Here is an 18,545-nt window from a genome sequence, read left to right as displayed (position 1 = left end):
CTCCCAGTTGTAACTTGACAAACATGGGACGGTCTCGTCATCTTCACCAGTCTACCCGTACCAGTAGGACCGTATCTGGTGCCGGTAACAGCAATTTTATGGAATCTTTTCATAATTTTTTTAGACCCTCTTTTGCAAGGCCACCAGAGACAACAAGTCTGACACATACTCAACGGCTGGAGAGGATGATACAGGAGTATCTCCAAATGAACATCGATGCCATGACTGTGCAACTGGAGCCTTGCTCCTTTTGGGCTTCAAACATAGAAAAATGGCCAGAGCTCTCCAGTTACGCCTTGGAGATTTTGTCGTGTCCAGCTGCCAGCGTTGTCTCTGAACGTGTATTCAGTGCTGCTGGGTGTGTGCTGACAGATAAGCGCACGCGTCTGTCCAGTGACAATGTGGACAGACTGACGTTCATCAAAATGAACAAGTCATGGATCCAGAAGGAATTTACTACCCCTGTGTCATCCTGGGGAGAGTAAATGCTTGTGGATTTGGAATGTGCTTGATGCAAATCAAAACATCCTGTTTGCAACTAGGGCCCAAGTGCTGCCACTGATGGGGTGGGTGTCTGTGTGGCCCAATTTTTGGAAAAAAGGGAGACTCCGCTTGGAGTAACCCTTGCTTACATTGTTTTTAAAAGAAGACAAGATGAACAGAGCTGGGATCAGGAAATACTTTGCTACCTACCCCGGTGTCATCCTGGGGACGGATAAGAATGGCGTATTTTTGAATGTGCTTGATGCAAATCAAAACATCCTGTTTTCAACTAGGGCCCAAGTGCTGCCACTGATGGGGTGGGTGTCTGTGTGGCCCAATTTTTGGAAAAAAGGGAGACTCCGCTTGGAGTAACCCTTGCTTACATTGTTTTTAAAAGAAGCCAAGATGAACAGAGCTGGGATCAGGAAAGACTTTGCTACCTACCCCGGTGTCATCCTGGGGACGGATAAGAATGGCGTATTTTTGAATGTGCTTGATGCAAATGTAGCTGTGAAGTGTACAACTGGGGCACAACTGCTGCCACTGAATGGGTGGGTGTGTGGGGCCCAATTTTGGGAAAAAAAGGGAGACTCCGCTTGGAGTAACCCTTGCTTGCTGTGTTTTTAAAAGAAGCCAAGATGAACAGAGCTGGGATCAGGAAATACTTTGCTACCTACCCCGGTGTCATCCTGTGGACGGATAAGAATGGCGTATTTTTGAATGTGCTTGATGCAAATCAAAACATCCTGTTTGCAACTAGGGCCCAAGTGCTGCCACTGATGGGGTGGGTGTCTGTGTGGCCCAATTTTTGGAAAAAAGGGAGACTCCGCTTGGAGTAACCCTTGCTTACATTGTTTTTAAAAGAAGCCAAGATGAACAAGTCATGGGTCAGCAAAGACTTTGCTACCTACCCCGGTGTCATCCTGGGGATGGATAAGAATGGCGTATTTTGGAATGTGCTTGATGCAAATCTAGCTGTGAAGTGTACAACTGGGGCACAACTGCTGCCACTGAATGGGTGGGTGTGTGGGGCCCAATTTTTGGAAAAAAAGGGAGACTCCGCTTGGAGTAACCCTTGCTTGATGTGTTTTTAAAAGAAGCCAAGATGAACATAGCTGGGATCAGGAAAGACTTTATCTACCTACCCCGGTGTCATCCTGGGGACGGATAAGAATGGCGTATTTTGGAATGTGCTTGATGCAAATCTAGCTGTGAAGTGTACAACTGGGGCACAACTGCTGCCACTGAATGGGTGGGTGTGTGGGGCCCAATTTTGGGAAAAAAAGGGAGACTCCGCTTGGAGTAACCCTTGCTTGCTGTGTTTTTAAAAGAAGCCAAGATGAACAGAGCTGGGATCAGGAAATACTTTGCTACCTACCCCGGTGTCATCCTGTGGACGGATAAGAATGGCGTATTTTTGAATGTGCTTGATGCAAATCAAAACATCCTGTTTGCAACTAGGGCCCAAGTGCTGCCACTGATGGGGTGGGTGTCTGTGTGGCCCAATTTTTGGAAAAAAGGGAGACTCCGCTTGGAGTAACCCTTGCTTGATGTGTTTTTAAAAGAAGCCAAGATGAACAGAGCTGGGATCAGGAAATACTTTGCTACCTACCCCGGTGTCATCCTGGGGACGGATAAGAATGGCGTATTTTTGAATGTGCTTGATGCAAATCAAAACATCCTGTTTTCAACTAGGGCCCAAGTGCTGCCACTGATGGGGTGGGTGTCTGTGTGGCCCAATTTTTGGAAAAAAAGGGAGACTCCGCTTGGAGTAACCCTTGCTTGCTGTGTTTTTAAAAGAAGCCAAGATGAACAGAGCTGGGATCAGGAAAGACTTTGCTACCTACCCCGGTGTCATCCTGTGGACGGATAAGAATGGCGTATTTTTGAATGTGCTTGATGCAAATCAAAACATCCTGTTTGCAACTAGGGCCCAAGTGCTGCCACTGATGGGGTGGGTGTCTGTGTGGCCCAATTTTTGGAAAAAAGGGAGACTCCGCTTGGAGTAACCCTTGCTTGATGTGTTTTTAAAAGAAGCCAAGATGAACAGAGCTGGGATCAGGAAAGACTTTGCTACCTACCCCGGTGTCATCCTGGGGACGGATAAGAATGGCGTATTTTTGAATGTGCTTGATGCAAATCAAAACATCCTGTTTTCAACTAGGGCCCAAGTGCTGCCACTGATGGGGTGGGTGTCTGTGTGGCCCAATTTTTGGAAAAAAGGGAGACTCCGCTTGGAGTAACCCTTGCTTACATTGTTTTTAAAAGAAGACAAGATGAACAGAGCTGGGATCAGGAAATACTTTGCTACCTACCCCGGTGTCATCCTGGGGACGGATAAGAATGGCGTATTTTGGAATGTGCTTGATGCAAATCAAAACATCCTGTTTTCAACTAGGGCCCAAGTGCTGCCACTGATGGGGTGGGTGTCTGTGTGGCCCAATTTTTGGAAAAAAAGGGAGACTCCGCTTGGAGTAACCCTTGCTTGCTGTGTTTTTAAAAGAAGCCAAGATGAACAGAGCTGGGATCAGGAAAGACTTTGCTACCTACCCCGGTGTCATCCTGGGGACGGATAAGAATGGCGTATTTTTGAATGTGCTTGATGCAAATCAAAACATCCTGTTTGCAACTAGGGCCCAAGTGCTGCCACTGATGGGGTGGGTGTCTGTGTGGCCCAATTTTTGGAAAAAAGGGAGACTCCGCTTGGAGTAACCCTTGCTTGCTGTGTTTTTAAAAGAAGCCAAGATGAACAGAGCTGGGATCAGGAAATACTTTGCTACCTACCCCGGTGTCATCCTGGGGACGGATAAGAATGGCGTATTTTGGAATGTGCTTGATGCAAATCAAAACATCCTGTTTGCAACTAGGGCCCAAGTGCTGCCACTGATGGGGTGGGTGTCTGTGTGGCCCAATTTTTGGAAAAAAGGGAGACTCCGCTTGGAGTAACCCTTGCTTACATTGTTTTTAAAAGAAGACAAGATGAACAGAGCTGGGATCAGGAAATACTTTGCTACCTACCCCGGTGTCATCCTGGGGACGGATAAGAATGGCGTATTTTTGAATGTGCTTGATGCAAATCAAAACATCCTGTTTGCAACTAGGGCCCAAGTGCTGCCACTGATGGGGTGGGTGTCTGTGTGGCCCAATTTTTGGAAAAAAAGGGAGACTCCGCTTGGAGTAACCCTTGCTTGCTGTGTTTTTAAAAGAAGCCAAGATGAACAGAGCTGGGATCAGGAAAGACTTTATCTACCTACCCCGGTGTCATCCTGGGGACGGATAAGAATGGCGTATTTTGGAATGTGCTTGATGCAAATCTAGCTGTGAAGTGTACAACTGGGGCACAACTGCTGCCACTGAATGGGTGGGTGTGTGGGGCCCAATTTTTGGAAAAAAAGGGAGACTCCGCTTGGAGTAACCCTTGCTTGATGTGTTTTTAAAAGAAGCCAAGATGAACAGAGCTGGGATCAGGAAATACTTTGCTACCTACCCCGGTGTCATCCTGGGGACGGATAAGAATGGCGTATTTTTGAATGTGCTTGATGCAAATCAAAACATCCTGTTTTCAACTAGGGCCCAAGTGCTGCCACTGATGGGGTGGGTGTCTGTGTGGCCCAATTTTTGGAAAAAAAGGGAGACTCCGCTTGGAGTAACCCTTGCTTGCTGTGTTTTTAAAAGAAGCCAAGATGAACAGAGCTGGGATCAGGAAAGACTTTGCTACCTACCCCGGTGTCATCCTGGGGACGGATAAGAATGGCGTATTTTTGAATGTGCTTGATGCAAATCAAAACATCCTGTTTGCAACTAGGGCCCAAGTGCTGCCACTGATGGGGTGGGTGTCTGTGTGGCCCAATTTTTGGAAAAAAGGGAGACTCCGCTTGGAGTAACCCTTGCTTGATGTGTTTTTAAAAGAAGCCAAGATGAACAGAGCTGGGATCAGGAAAGACTTTGCTACCTACCCCGGTGTCATCCTGGGGACGGATAAGAATGGCGTATTTTTGAATGTGCTTGATGCAAATCAAAACATCCTGTTTTCAACTAGGGCCCAAGTGCTGCCACTGATGGGGTGGGTGTCTGTGTGGCCCAATTTTTGGAAAAAAAGGGAGACTCCGCTTGGAGTAACCCTTGCTTGATGTGTTTTTAAAAGAAGCCAAGATGAACAGAGCTGGGATCAGGAAAGACTTTGCTACCTACCCCGGTGTCATCCTGGGGACGGATAAGAATGGCGTATTTTTGAATGTGCTTGATGCAAATCAAAACATCCTGTTTGCAACTAGGGCCCAAGTGCTGCCACTGATGGGGTGGGTGTCTGTGTGGCCCAATTTTTGGAAAAAAGGGAGACTCCGCTTGGAGTAACCCTTGCTTGCTGTGTTTTTAAAAGAAGCCAAGATGAACAGAGCTGGGATCAGGAAAGACTTTATCTACGTACCCCGGTGTCATCCTGGGGACGGATAAGAATGGCGTATTTTGGAATGTGCTTGATGCAAATCAAAACATCCTGTTTGCAACTAGGGCCCAAGTGCTGCCACTGATGGGGTGGGTGTCTGTGTGGCCCAATTTTTGGAAAAAAGGGAGACTCCGCTTGGAGTAACCCTTGCTTACATTGTTTTTAAAAGAAGACAAGATGAACAGAGCTGGGATCAGGAAATACTTTGCTACCTACCCCGGTGTCATCATGGGGACGGATAAGAATGGCGTATTTTTGAATGTGCTTGATGCAAATCAAAACATCCTGTTTGCAACTAGGGCCCAAGTGCTGCCACTGATGGGGTGGGTGTCTGTGTGGCCCAATTTTTGGAAAAAAGGGAGACTCCGCTTGGAGTAACCCTTGCTTACATTGTTTTTAAAAGAAGCCAAGATGAACAAGTCATGGGTCAGCAAAGACTTTGCTACCTACCCCGGTGTCATCCTGGGGACGGATAAGAATGGCGTATTTTTGAATGTGCTTGATGCAAATGTAGCTGTGAAGTGTACAACTAGGGCACAACTGCTACCACTGAAGGGGTGGGTGTGTGTGTGGCCCAATTTTTGGAAAAACGGGAGACTCCGCTTGGAGTCACCTTGCGGTGTTTTACATGATTTTAGAAGGGCGTGCCATGCCTATATCTGTGTGTCCTCCTCTTTTTCCTTGTCCAGCTGTTTTGTTTTCGCATGAGTATATGTCCTTGTCACTTTCCAATGTGTTTGAGTTGTTTGTCACCTTTAGGACACCTTTGAGGGTGTTTTCTAGGTGTTTTTCTGTGTTTGTGATTGCCTGCCATTGTTTCCTATGCAGTTCGAGTTCGGTTCGTCGAACGTTCGACGAACCGAACTCGAACGGGAGGTCCGTTCGGCGAACCAACCTCGAGCCGAACCGCGACCGGTTCGCTCATCTCTAATGTTGAAGAGCCGATTTCACTTTTCCTTCTTTGTCCTGTAACAGATCTCTGAAAGAAATGGGAAAATTATGTTAATGATTTTCCCAAAGTCAATTCTGAATCGTATAGTATTAGAGCTTAGTGGTTAGTGCTGGTTCATCAGCTTCCAGTATCCTGTCCACTATAATCATGCAAGGGGGCGAAGCCACCCCGCACGCCAATAGCTATGCTACTGCCGTGAGTGGAAGCAGTCAGACACTGTCACACAGGCTGAAGGCACGTCTGACTGCAACCAATCACAGACACCAGGAGGGACAGTGGGAGGGGAAAGCAGTGCATACAGCCACTCGGGAGCAGTTTACACCTGCGGTGGAGCCTCGGTAAGTATGAAGCGCTGACTTCATTCCTATTTTCTTTATTTTTTTTTTAATTTCTCGACTGCTAAATCTGGATCAAACATCGGGTCCGGGTCCGGCACTCGGGTAAATTTGAAACCACGTGGATCCGGACTTTTTCAGTCCGGGTTCGTCCATCACTAATTGTAATGATATTGCATTGAAATTGCAGTCATATCTTGTCTAATGCGCAGACAATGACAGTGGATTTCTCCACATTTTTGGCCAAATTCCTCACCTGTTTTCTCCAATGTCTACATGAAGTTCTGTGACGTGGTCCCAATCAAACGCTCCGGTACGTTCGCCCACCCATCTCTTCAGCTCCATGATGCATCTGTCTCTCATCTTCAAGACTATGATGTGCTTGAAAAAGTCACAGGCCGCAAATAGGTGATGAACCAAGGAACCAGCACTGAGGTCAATCAAGACGTCTCCTTTGATATGACCTGTGAAAAAAATTCACATATTGAAATATACATACAAGTGAAAAAATCACAATATTTGTCACCTATAAACACACTACTTCCAATGCAAAGTATAGGTGGGTTCATCTACTGCAGATTTTTTTTCTTTTTATATATTCTCTTTTTATGAGATAAAGTTTTAGTTTTCAAAGTTGTGTCGAGGCTGTGAGGCTGCGGGGGAGCACCATCATATTGGAATGTGAGTGTCACATAGTGGACCAACTGTGCCCTTATATATTTAGGCTATGCATTAATAAATTTGTGTTGCTGTGGTATCAAGCTATTGGCTTTGTGCCCTAGGTATTGTTATATGCTATCAGCAATTCTCTTTTCATGACTTGAACTGCTTTTTATATGTTTGGCTAGCAGTATAATTCTTAAAGGGCCATTGTTGCCCCTATTTAAAAGCATTTTCAGTGTTTCTTTACTGTATAGTTTATACACAAATATGTGATCTATTCAATTACGGGTGTCCTCTAGTATATGTTTCTTGTCAGCCATCATATGTGGATGAATTTTTTAGCTTATTGTCTTTGACCTGTTTTCTTTCATGTTTCAAAAAGTCACAACCTTAGCTAAATGGTGCAATTTTTTTCCCCAAATATGTGTATTATAGGGTGACACTAAACTACACAACCACAATGGTATGCATCTATATGTGAATATTTATTTTTTTAGTACATACAGAAAAACTTGTATATAGTGCTGTATCTCAATGAACCAGTACAAGGTGCCTATAAGGAAGAACAGCATGCAGAGATGTTGTCAGAAAAAATGCTTCTATCATTGGCAATACAGCTAAGGCTGCTGCCTGCAATGCTAGAGGATGTGAGTTCAAAAATCAAACTTCAAATAAAGCAGAAAATTAATTTTTATGTAATTTTATATAGAACACAGATACAGGCTTTCTCCTCAAAAAGGAACTGTGAGAAAGGCTGGGAAAATAATATGAAGCACAATAGCATCTTTGGTGATAAAGAATAATAGGTTGCGAGAAGAACCTCAAATGATGAGGTTGTGTGAAACACAACGTTTATAGTAGCTCAAAATGTCAGCTGCTGCAAACCTACAATGGAAATCCAGTGGAGAAGAGGGGGAACTGCGCTGGTGCTGATAACCAAGGGAAGAATCCAAGAGACTAAAGACATTTAAATGTGGTTTACTAGCTACCACAAATGGTTTGTCCTGATGAAGATGTCGGATGACTTTGAAACTTGGAGGTAAAAAACTGCAGTGAAATTTTTTCAATCTCTTGGATTCTCTTTGATTCTTCCATTGGTTATCAGCAGCAGTCCAGTTATCCCACACTTTCTCCATGATTGATCTTCAACAAGGCACTGAGCTATCATAACAACATCTGTCCGCATGACAAATCGGTATCAAAATTAGAGATGAGCGAGCCTCTGAAGGTTCAAGTTTGGTTCGGTTCGTCGAACGGAGGCCCCGATGAACCGTTCGACGAACCTCTCAAACCCCATTGAAAACAATGGGAGGCAAACACAAACACATAAAAACACATTATAAATGTACACATACAGTTAATAAACATTGTCATTACACTTACAGGTCCCAGTTACGCGTCCTGCACTCTGTCTCCCGCCGCTTTTCCTTCCGATAATCGCTGCGTTCTCCCGGTAACCAGCACTGATGATAGGACCTATCATGATGTCAAAATAGCATGTGACCAGTCACGTGTCTATTATCTCATTGGCTACAGACTGGTCACATGGCTATGACGTCATGCTAGGTCCTGTCAGTGCATCTCTCTGGTACGCGGTGATCATTCCAGCATGTCCGTGTACAGGCAAAATGCTCTGACACATGGTCGACTCCCCGTTCCTGCATGTGGGCGCTCTTTACAAAAAAAACAGGAACTCAAAAGAAGGAATTTCCCCCCCCCCTCTTATTTTTGAGTTCGGTGGAAGATCCTCTGCTGGTATGGATACTAAACAGTTGGCTGAGTGTGTTGAGCATCTCTCCTCTGAGATTCAGGCCATATCAGCTTATCTTAGACAGACACCTGTTTTAGAACCTAAAATTCCTGTTGCTGAATTGTTTTCGGGGGATAGGTCTAAATCCCTGAACACTAAAAACAATTGTAATTTGTTTTTTGTCTTAAAGCCTAAGTCCTCAGGAAGTCCCGTTCAGCAGGTTAGGATTGTCATCTCCTTGTTGCGCGGTGACCTTCAGGACTAGGACTTTTCTTTTGCTCCTGATGATCCGATTCTTGCTACTATGGATTTCTTTTTTCAGGCCCTGGGATTGTTGTATGATGAACCTAATGTGATTGATCAAGCTGAGAAGGCCTTGTTGGCTTTAATCCAAGATCAAGATTCTTTGTCAGAAATTCATAAAGTGGGTGGTCCTTACCAAATGGAATGATGATGCACTTGCAGCACTTTTTCGGAAGGGCCTCGCGGATGCAGTGAAGGATATTATGGTGAGATTTCCTATCCCTTCTGGTCTTGATGCCTCTATGACTTTAGCCATTCATATTGATAGACGTTTATGCAAGCACAAAACGATACATGCTAATGTATTGCTTGCGGAACAGTCTTCGGAGCCTATGCAGTGTGATAGTGTTCTCTCTAATGCTGAGCGGCAGGGTTTTAGACGGAAGAACAAGATGTGTTTCTATTGTGTGGACGCATCTCACAATATTTCTGCCTGCCCTAAATGGGAAAAAAAGATGTGCTTGTTTGTTTACTATGGGTACTGTGGAGCCTTAATTTCCTTTGTCCATCTCTTTGCTTTTTATCCTCATTTTTGGCTATGGCTTTTCGTGATTCAGTGGGCGCTCTGAACTCGGTGGATTTTGGGTTTGCTAAGAATTGTGGTTTTCCTATGGTGCCTTTGCAAACTCCTATTCCTTTAAGGTGCATTGATGCTACTCCCCTAGCTGAAAATAAACCCCAGTTTTGGACTCAGATGACTAGGAAGGTGGCGCCAGCTCATCAGGAGGATTGTACATTTTTAGTATTACACAACTTGCATGATATTTTGGTACTGGGATTCTCTTGGCTGCAGACCCATAATCCAGTTCTAGATTGGAAATCCTTGTCTGTGGTTAGTTGGGGTTGTCAATGTGTGCTTAATGACCTTTCTGTGTTGTCTGTTTCTACTCAGCCACACGATGTACCTGAATATTTGTCAGATTTCCTTGAGGTGTTTAATGAGACTGGTTCTGAATCATTGCCCCCCACAGGAAGTGTGATTGTGCCATTGAATTAGTGCTAGGTTGCAAATGTCCTAAGGGACGGATTTTCAATCTATCTGTTCCTGAACATGATGCTATGGGAACCTATATTAAGCAGTCATTGGAAAAAGGTCATATTAGACCATCCTTGTCACCTTTTGGAGGTACAGCATATAGATTTGCTGTCAGAGAAAATGCCTCTATCTTTAGTGACACAGCTTCTGGTTGACAGCTAAGGCTGCTGCCTACCATGCTAGAGGATGTGAGTTCAAAAACCATATTTCAAGAAAAGCAGAAAATTAATTTATATGTAATGTTTAGATCTCAGATACAGGCCTTGTCCTCAAGAAGGAACTATGAGGGAGGCTGGAGAAACAATATAAAGATAGCTTCTTATCTGATGATGAATGAATTGTCACAGATGTGTCTGGACCTTCAGGTGTTACTGCTGGGACTAGGTGCAGAAGGGCTTGGCGATTGTCCAGACGTTAATGGACGCTGTCCCTTTAAGGGCTTGATTTAGGTTTTTTTCTGTTTCCTTGCCAGGTTAGAGGAGCCTTTCCTCCAGCTGGTAATTAAGGGCCTTTATAATGTGGGGCCTCTCACTACTCCAGCATGGGTTATACTCTTCACTTGGAGAAGTTGCTTGCTTAGGAGTGCATGTTGCTTCAGACTACTGTTGCTGTATATTCTGAAGATTACCTCTCAAGATAAGTTGTTGTTTTTCCTTGTTGTGGCTTCAGACTACTGTTGCTGTACATGCTGAAGATTCCCTATCAAGATAAGTTATTGTTTTTCCTTTTTCCCCTTTTTGCTTTTTATTTTGTGTCTGTTTTTCCCTCCGTGGATTGGTAGGTGGTGGGATTTAGTCCTAGGGTCTGGCTAGGAGACAGGGCACGTTGGTGGGCCACACCTTCTTACCCTTATTGGTACCTGTTGTTTGAGGGCAAGCGCAGGGCCACCCAGTGTCAAGGTCATCGCAGATGTCCCTGGTTACTCCCCTCTTTGTGTTTCTGCCTCCCTTATTTCCAGGAGTCCACTTGTTGGGTGTCTCTCTCCACACCCAGCATGACAAAATATGTTGTAAGAAGTTGCTCACCTGATGAAGTTGTGTGAAACACAACGACTATAGTAGCTCAAAATGTCAGCTTCTGCAAGCCCATAATGGAAATTCAGTGGAAATCAGTAATGGAGAAGAGTGGGGTAACTGCACTGCTGCTGATAACCAATAGAAGAATCCAGGAGACTGAGGACATTCCAACATGGTTTACTAGCTACGCGTTCCAAAGTTATTTGAGTTCTGCATCATGAATCAGGACAACATGTGATTTGTCCTAATGAAGTTGGATGACTTTGTAAATAACTTTTAGATAAAACACCGCATTGAAATCTCCGTCTCTTGGATTCTCTTTGATTCTTCTATTGGTTATCATGAGCAGCGTAGTTATCTCATCTTCTCCATTTCTGATCCTCAAGAAGGAACTGAACAATCATAGCGACGTCTGTCTGCATGACAAACTCGTATCAAATGAAAATGTATATCCTTACAGTAGATTTAAAATTAATTATACCAATAACTGATATTGTTTGTTTAAATTTTTGTCATCTTCAACATAAATTCCTGAGTTCTAAAAATTACAGAGAGGAAAACAATTCCATTACTAACCCCAGGGATCCTATACTATTCATCATATGATATAAACCAATCTTTGCTCTATTTCCCTCGTACGAGACAGGGACTGCACATTCCCCCGCTGACCTCCTAAAGCACTATAAATCAAGTTTGCAAAATTTGTATCTAGTTAAACCCATCTAAACAGAACAATTAGGATACATACCCTCTGTAAACGTTTTTTTAAGATTTTCAATAGGAAATATCAAGGTATCCTCTTCAGAGATCCTATCAGGGTTAGCTGAAAAATAGCTTTACAAATGTTGCCTGGAATCAAAGCCATCCACATGGTAGAACTTATAGGGACTGGACTCCATCGTCTAATCTTGTATCACAGGCGAGGTGACTGCTTCTACGTTGGTGCCTGAGGTCTTTATGTAGCACCAGGTATCAATTTACAAGACACTTTAGTAAACATTACATTTACTTTTCCTATCACAAGTTCTTATCTTTATTTATAGAGTCATGTGGTCCTGTATTGATATCCCCCCCATTACTAACCTGCAAGTGAAATTAAATAAACACAAACAACAAAAAAATCCTTTATTTGTAATAGAAGACAAAAAAGCACCCTCTTTCGCCACTTTATAATCCCCAAAACACCCCTGCAAATATATTTTTCTCCACACAAGGTCCCATGATGATTTTGCTCTGCTACATCTGAAATTATAACATGTGATCATGGAACATGTTCACACACTGTTACTTCAGGCAGAGACTGAGTGGTGACCGGTGGTGGGGTCACTGACTTTACTGAGATCACCTGACATTAGTTTAGGACTGTGGGAACCTTTTCTGCTGTGCTCATTCTATGCCTGCAGTTACAGCGTATAGACATGTTCCATGATCACACTCTGTAATTTCATATGTAGCAGAGCTGAATCATCTTGGGATCTCATGTAGGGGTGTTTTGGGGGTTAATAAAGTAGTGAAAGAAGGTTCTTTTTTTGTATTTTATTTCAAATAAAGGATTTTTTCAGTGTTTGTGTTATCAATTTTCACATACAGATTAGGAATGAGGGGTCTCACAGATGCCTTCCATTACAAATCTAGGGCTTAGTGGCAGCTGTTGGCTGCTATTAACCCCTCATTACCCCGATAGCCACCAAAATAGGGCAATCGGAAAGAGCTGGGTAAAGTGCCGGGCTTGTCGCATTTAATGGATATAGCATTCCCAGGTGGCTGCAGGCTGATATTGTTAGGCTGCGGGTGGCTCAATAAGCACGTGGCTCAATAATACCTAGCCTGAAAATACTAGCCCCCAGCTGTCAGGCTTTATCTTGGCTGGGTATCAAAATTGGAGGGATGCATGCTAGTTTTTTTAAAATTATTTATTTAAATAATTAAAAAAAAATGCATGCAGTTTCTGCTGGGATCTGCAGCTTGTAGCCTTGTGCTTTATCTGTGCTGGTTATCATAATATGGGGGACCCTATGCCAATTGTTTTATTTATTTATTTCTTGATACAATGATAGTGACCCTCAGATCACACTTGTGATTGGTTGCATTCAGATGCTGTCACATAGACTGTGGGCGTGTCTGACTACAGCCAATCAGAGACACCATTACTACTGGTGGGCAGGGAAAGCTGTGAGTATGGATGAGCAATAATCAGTAGCCCTAGATGAAGAATGAGCGGCTAATGGGAACAGTGTACAGCTGTGCCAGAGCCTCGGTAAGTTGAAGCACTTGCTTCATTCTTGTTTTCTTTCTTTATTTCCCAAGTGCTGCATATAGATCAATGCCTGGGCATGGCACTTGGGAAGTTTGAAACTGTGTAGATCCGAACTTTTACAGTCTGGGGCCACTCATCACTCTTAGCAATGCATCTCTAGGATTAGACCATGTTGCCCAGGCACCTTCCATAAGGGAAGGATGCCTTAAATACTTGCTGACCCCTTAAGAAAAAGTGTGTACCCTAAGAGCACTCCCAAGAGACTCGTGTGGCATGTGTGGGCCCTGGGAGAAAGCTTCAGGGACAAAGGTCAGAACAGTCACAGCTGAGCAGTACTGTACTGGAGTCCCCACCATGGAAAAGGGGAAGGATAGTGCGGGGACGCCAGTAAGGGTGTTAAACTTGGCGAACCATTGGACTGGAAGGCTCACCATCATTGGTGTCTGTATGGAAATTCTGAGTAAAATTTTGAAATGCTAATTGTTTTAATTTGTTTTGTTGACTACCTTCAGTGCTAGTTGTCTTGGGTATACTATTTGTTATCTGATAGAGAGGGCTCACTACTTACAGTGCCTACAGTGAAATATGGCGGTGACAGTGTCCTTATGTGGGGCTGCATGAGTGCTGCTGATGTCAAGGGTTACATGTCATTGACAATATCATGATCTCACAGATGTACTGCTTTATTTTGAAAGAGAAAATGCTGCTATTGCTCTGTGCCCTTGGTAGACGTGCACTTTTCCAAAATGACAATGATGCAGAATACTTATCTGTTGCATTTCTGAAGGAGAACAGAGTGGAAGTGATTTAGTGGCTGAGTGTCTCCCGATCTGAACCCAACAGAGCACCTATAGGGAATTGTGAAGGTACAAGTTATAATCATTCTCCATGCAGCATCCAGGCTTAAAAGAGCTCATTCTTTAGGATTGGAAAAGTTACATGTTGTAATATGTCACCAACTTATTCTTTCCAAGCCTAGAAAACTTGGTGCTGTCAATCATGGAGGTCACACAATGTACTATATGTAGTAATTTTTGATGTGTGGTGTTCTGATTTTTGCATCAACTAATTTGAATAAAACTGATTATTTTGTAATGAAAGTTTTATTATTAACTTTACTTTCATGTTATGGGTTAAAAATGTTCTAAGAAACTTAGTCTTGTCAACATTTTTAAAATTGTTCTTGTCTTCAGTGAAATTTTTGAAAGGACATGTACTCATCAGAACATAGCCTTCCAAATGTAATATTTTTCACCGGATGCCGGATCCCGCACGTTTGTAGTACAGTACATTCATTTACAGTGGAAGCGTGACACCATGTGGTTGGGTGCTTCATGCACAACCGCATTTGTCTGCATGGTGTCGCGCTTCCAATGTAAATGAATGTACTGTACTACATGCGTGCTGGATCCGGCATCTGGTGAAATGCCACCTTTTAGCTGAATGGAAGAAGGATGGGGAAAGGGTTAAGAACAATGAATATTCATTTATCAGCTCACATGTTCCACCACCAGTGTGACTAAATAATATCAGAAGATTGCTCGGTGCCGGATGCCCTGGGGCAGAATGAAGGATCCAAAACAATACAAAATGCGCTGGAAAAAAGTAGAGGAAGGATGAAGTTGAAGACTGGATGGCTTTGGGAGTGGCACAAGAAAGCAGCAATGTGAGTATTACATTTCTTTTCTACTCCTTACATTAATAATGCTCTGGGACTTGGGAAGACCCCAGAAAATAATAGGCTATGTGTTTATATATTTGGTTGCAGGAATTTATGCACCAAATCTGCATCTCTTGGAAGAAAAACATTCGTTTTTGCTGCGTTTTTTTCCCATGGATTTCGGGTGGAAAAACGTTGGCAAAAATACTGTAAGAATTGGAATTGATGTGCTGAAAATTATTTTTGGGACTAAATCTGCAAGGGAAAATTAAAGCCACATGTGCACAACACTTCAGAATTCTCATTAACTATGCTGGCATAAGGATAGGCAATGGATTTCGAGACCAAACTGCACCCAAAACACATTAAAATATGCCTCAAAAATACAATGTGTGCACATAACCTAAAAGAACATTCAGATTGCAAATACTAACTTCAATTCAAATCAAAATTTCCTGTTAAATTTGAGCAATTTGCTTTTTTGTGTCTCAGCAGATTCTGTCATCTCTATATCATACCGGTGGAGCCAACAGCTAATGATGGATGTCCGAATTGCCCAGACTTTAAAAGAAAGTTTGGTTCGCGACCTAAACTTGACCCACTGTCAAATCCTATACACTCCCTGAAAGAAGTGCTGTTGCTTATCCATGTTATGTAAACAAAAGCTTATAACCTGACTTTAAATTCATCCATTGGTTTTATAAATTACTCTTTTGAAAGCTTAAACCCTCCCAAATTTGGTTTAGGTTATGAAAATAAAGCTGCTGCAAAGCTGAAATATTGATTTAATGAACACAGAAAGGTCAGATTTTGGCAAGACAAAAGTTTTGTCGTCCACAGAAAGTAATGTGAAATTTAAACAAATATTTAAATTCTAAAGTGGGCTTTACACGCTACGAGATCGCTACAGCGATCTCGTTGGGGTCACGGATTTTGTGACGCACATCCGGCCGCTGTAGCAATCTCGTTGTGTGTGACTCCAAGAAGTGATTTTGGATTGTTGTAAAAACGTCCAAAATCGCTCCTCGTTGACATGGGAGTCCATTCTCAAATATCGCTGCTGTCGCGTGTGCGAAGTTGATCCTCGTCCCTCCGGCAGCACACATTGCTACGTGTGACGCCGCAGGAACGAGGAACCTCTCCTTACCTGCCACACGCCAGCAATGAGGAAGGAAGGAGGTGGGCGAGATGTTTGTCCCGCTCATCTCCGCCCCTCTGCTTTGATTGGCCGGCGGCTTAGTGACGTCGCGGTGACGTCGCTGTGATGCTGAACGCCCCTCCCACTTGAGGGAGGGATTGTTCGGCAGTCACAGCGACGACGACGACCAGGTAAGTGCGTGTGACGCTGCCGTAGCGATAACTTTCGCTGCGGCAGCGATCACCAAATATCGGCATAACAATAGGGGCGGGTGCTATCATGCTCGCCATCGCTAGCATCGGCTAGCGATGCCGCAGCATGTAAAGCCCGCTTAATACAAAGATATGTTACATAACATTGGTGAATGAAATTGTGGTACTATTAGAGCCACATTTAATATTTTGTGTGACTTCCATGAGCGGTGCAACAATGATTCATACAATTTATTGATGAAGTCATCAGGAATAGCAAAAAATGCAGTCTTACATGCCTCCCAGAGTTCATCTAGATTCTTTGGTTTTGTCTTCCAAGCTTCCTCTTTCATCCAACCTTACACATGCTCAATGATGTTCATGTCTGTTGACTGGGCTGGCCAATTCTTGAGCACCTTGATCTTCTTTGCCAAGAGGAACTTTGTTGTGGAGATGGTTGTATGAGGGTATTGTTACGGGGGGACCGGCGGATTAGGACCAGGGGGTATATATCCCAATCGCCAGTCGAGGCCCACCGTGCTCCAGATGGCAATGGAGCTGCTGGTACCCTGTGGGTTAGGCGGAGACTATAGAGCTGGATGGCTCTGAGATAACCCAGGGAACTGGTCACGTGTGTAGGTACACGTGAGACTGGACGACAACCCAGTTAGCGTTTCGGTGGAGCGGACGCTACTCCGACCATGTGTGTAGGGAACACGTCAGGCCGGATGGTAACCAGTTAGCGTTGACTGAGAAGACCGCTGTGACAGCGCCCTGTCGGCCACGTGTGTAAGACACATCAGGCCGAGCGGTCCTCCGATTAGCGTTTCTGGCCACCACTCGACTGGCCACGTGTGTAAAGGACACGTCAGACCAGGTAATCACACCAGTAGCATTTGACTGGGAAACCGAGGAGGATAATAGGGTTCACACACCCAATCCAGGAACACCCTGTTAACTTCACAGGGGTTCTGGGGTGCGCTGTCCGTGCGCGTAGAGGGCACAACCGGACAGGTGGCGCAGCAGGTACACTGTCCATGTGCATAGAGGGCACTCTCGGACAGGTAACGCAACAGGTATTCTGTCCGTGTGCGTAGGAGGCACAACTGGACAGGTGACGCAGCAGCTGCAGCCCAGTTAACGCCACTGGACTGCTCTAGCACAACAGGAATGGTAGCAAGGAAGCACGGCGCCTGACCCTCAAGTGCTGAGCCACGAATCTTGGCGTGACAGGCACCGTTCGCCTAGCCCTACCTACCGTTTCCAACAAGGCTTATGCCACCATGAACTCTAAATGAAGACTGCCCGCCTCCATGTTGTCTCAAGCCCCTTTTATAACCTGGGTCCGCCCCAAACCCAGGGTGGAACCACCAAGGTCCAATAGCAGAGTGCCATCTCATCAGTGACGTCACCAGCGACCTATCTGGAACTGCCACGTCATTGATGACCTCATGGCAGCCACGCCCCAAACACTTCACCAGTCATCGTCTGATGACCAATTGTGAGGTGCCAGATCATAGGAGCGGGCCTCTGCGAACCAGTCCGGAGTTGCCACGTCATCAGGACACCTGACACCCTCTGCCCTATCAGGGCCTGCCACCTCACAGACATGCTCAGTGAGGTCCTTATCGGACCTAGCCTCTTATGCACTAAGTGCCTGAGCATGCTCAGTAGCCTGAGCAACAGGCTCAGAAAGCAGACTATCAGTTTGAGCATGCTCAGTTGGCACATCCCAGAACTTAGACACAGCACGAAGTCCAAGTACCTGTGCAAAGAGGCTGTTAGGGTTAATTGTGGGAGCATGCTCAGTAGCCTGAACTGAGGACTTAGTCTCAGAAATAACACAATCAGGCTGAGCATGCTCACTAGGCAAAACACCGGGCTTAGACTCCAGCTGGGGTAAATCGGCGCACGCATGCGCACTAGCCGCCTCTCCACACTTAGATGTGGTGGAAAGAGCAGCCAACTGGATGACCCGAGGCACTGCCAAGAACGGCAGCCGGCGCCTGGGCGCAACAGGAACCGCAGCAGACTGCTTGCAGCTATGGCGGCGCCGGTTCGTAACAGTACCCCCTGTTGTGAATGTTAGTTATGTTTTGGCTGCTGGGAGGCTCCCTCTGGTGGCTAGGAATGCTTTGGACTTGGACCAGGTGTGTTGTGCAATGGGTGTTTCCTTTGCTAACTCTCTGCTTATTTAAATCCTGGTCTGATTGCAGGCGGTTGCCGGATGTCAGTTGTTCTTTGTATCTCCAGCCTGCTTCATCCTGCTCTTCACCTCATCTACTCCAGATAAATGCTTGCTCTTTATTTATTGTCT

The 18,545-nt window shown here is 44.6% G+C and overlaps 1 protein-coding gene and 1 long non-coding RNA gene across 2 annotated transcripts in view; one reads left to right on the top strand and one right to left on the bottom strand.

The window, feature by feature from the left end:
* The window catches only part of LOC142256987 (indolethylamine N-methyltransferase-like), a 49,820-nt gene extending 37,925 nt beyond the window's left edge, over positions 1-11,895 (bottom strand). Inside the window, exons 1-2 of the mRNA XM_075329025.1 lie at positions 11,731-11,895; positions 6,471-6,678 (exon numbers count right to left, since the gene is read on the bottom strand). The gene's annotated coding sequence lies outside the window, so the exon portion shown is untranslated. The remainder of the gene's footprint in view (positions 1-6,470; positions 6,679-11,730) is intronic.
* Positions 1-15,625, top strand: part of LOC142256988 (uncharacterized) — a 57,915-nt gene extending 42,290 nt beyond the window's left edge. Inside the window, exons 2-3 of the long non-coding RNA XR_012727586.1 lie at positions 14,754-14,905; positions 15,395-15,625. This is a non-coding gene — a long non-coding RNA (uncharacterized LOC142256988). The remainder of the gene's footprint in view (positions 1-14,753; positions 14,906-15,394) is intronic.
* The last annotated feature ends 2,920 nt before the right edge of the window (positions 15,626-18,545 follow it).

Source organism: Anomaloglossus baeobatrachus, chromosome 11 (assembly GCF_048569485.1).
Source record: "Anomaloglossus baeobatrachus isolate aAnoBae1 chromosome 11, aAnoBae1.hap1, whole genome shotgun sequence".
In the NCBI taxonomy this organism is placed as follows: Eukaryota; Metazoa; Chordata; class Amphibia; order Anura; family Aromobatidae; genus Anomaloglossus; species Anomaloglossus baeobatrachus.
This window is presented reverse-complemented; position numbering and strand designations above follow the sequence as displayed.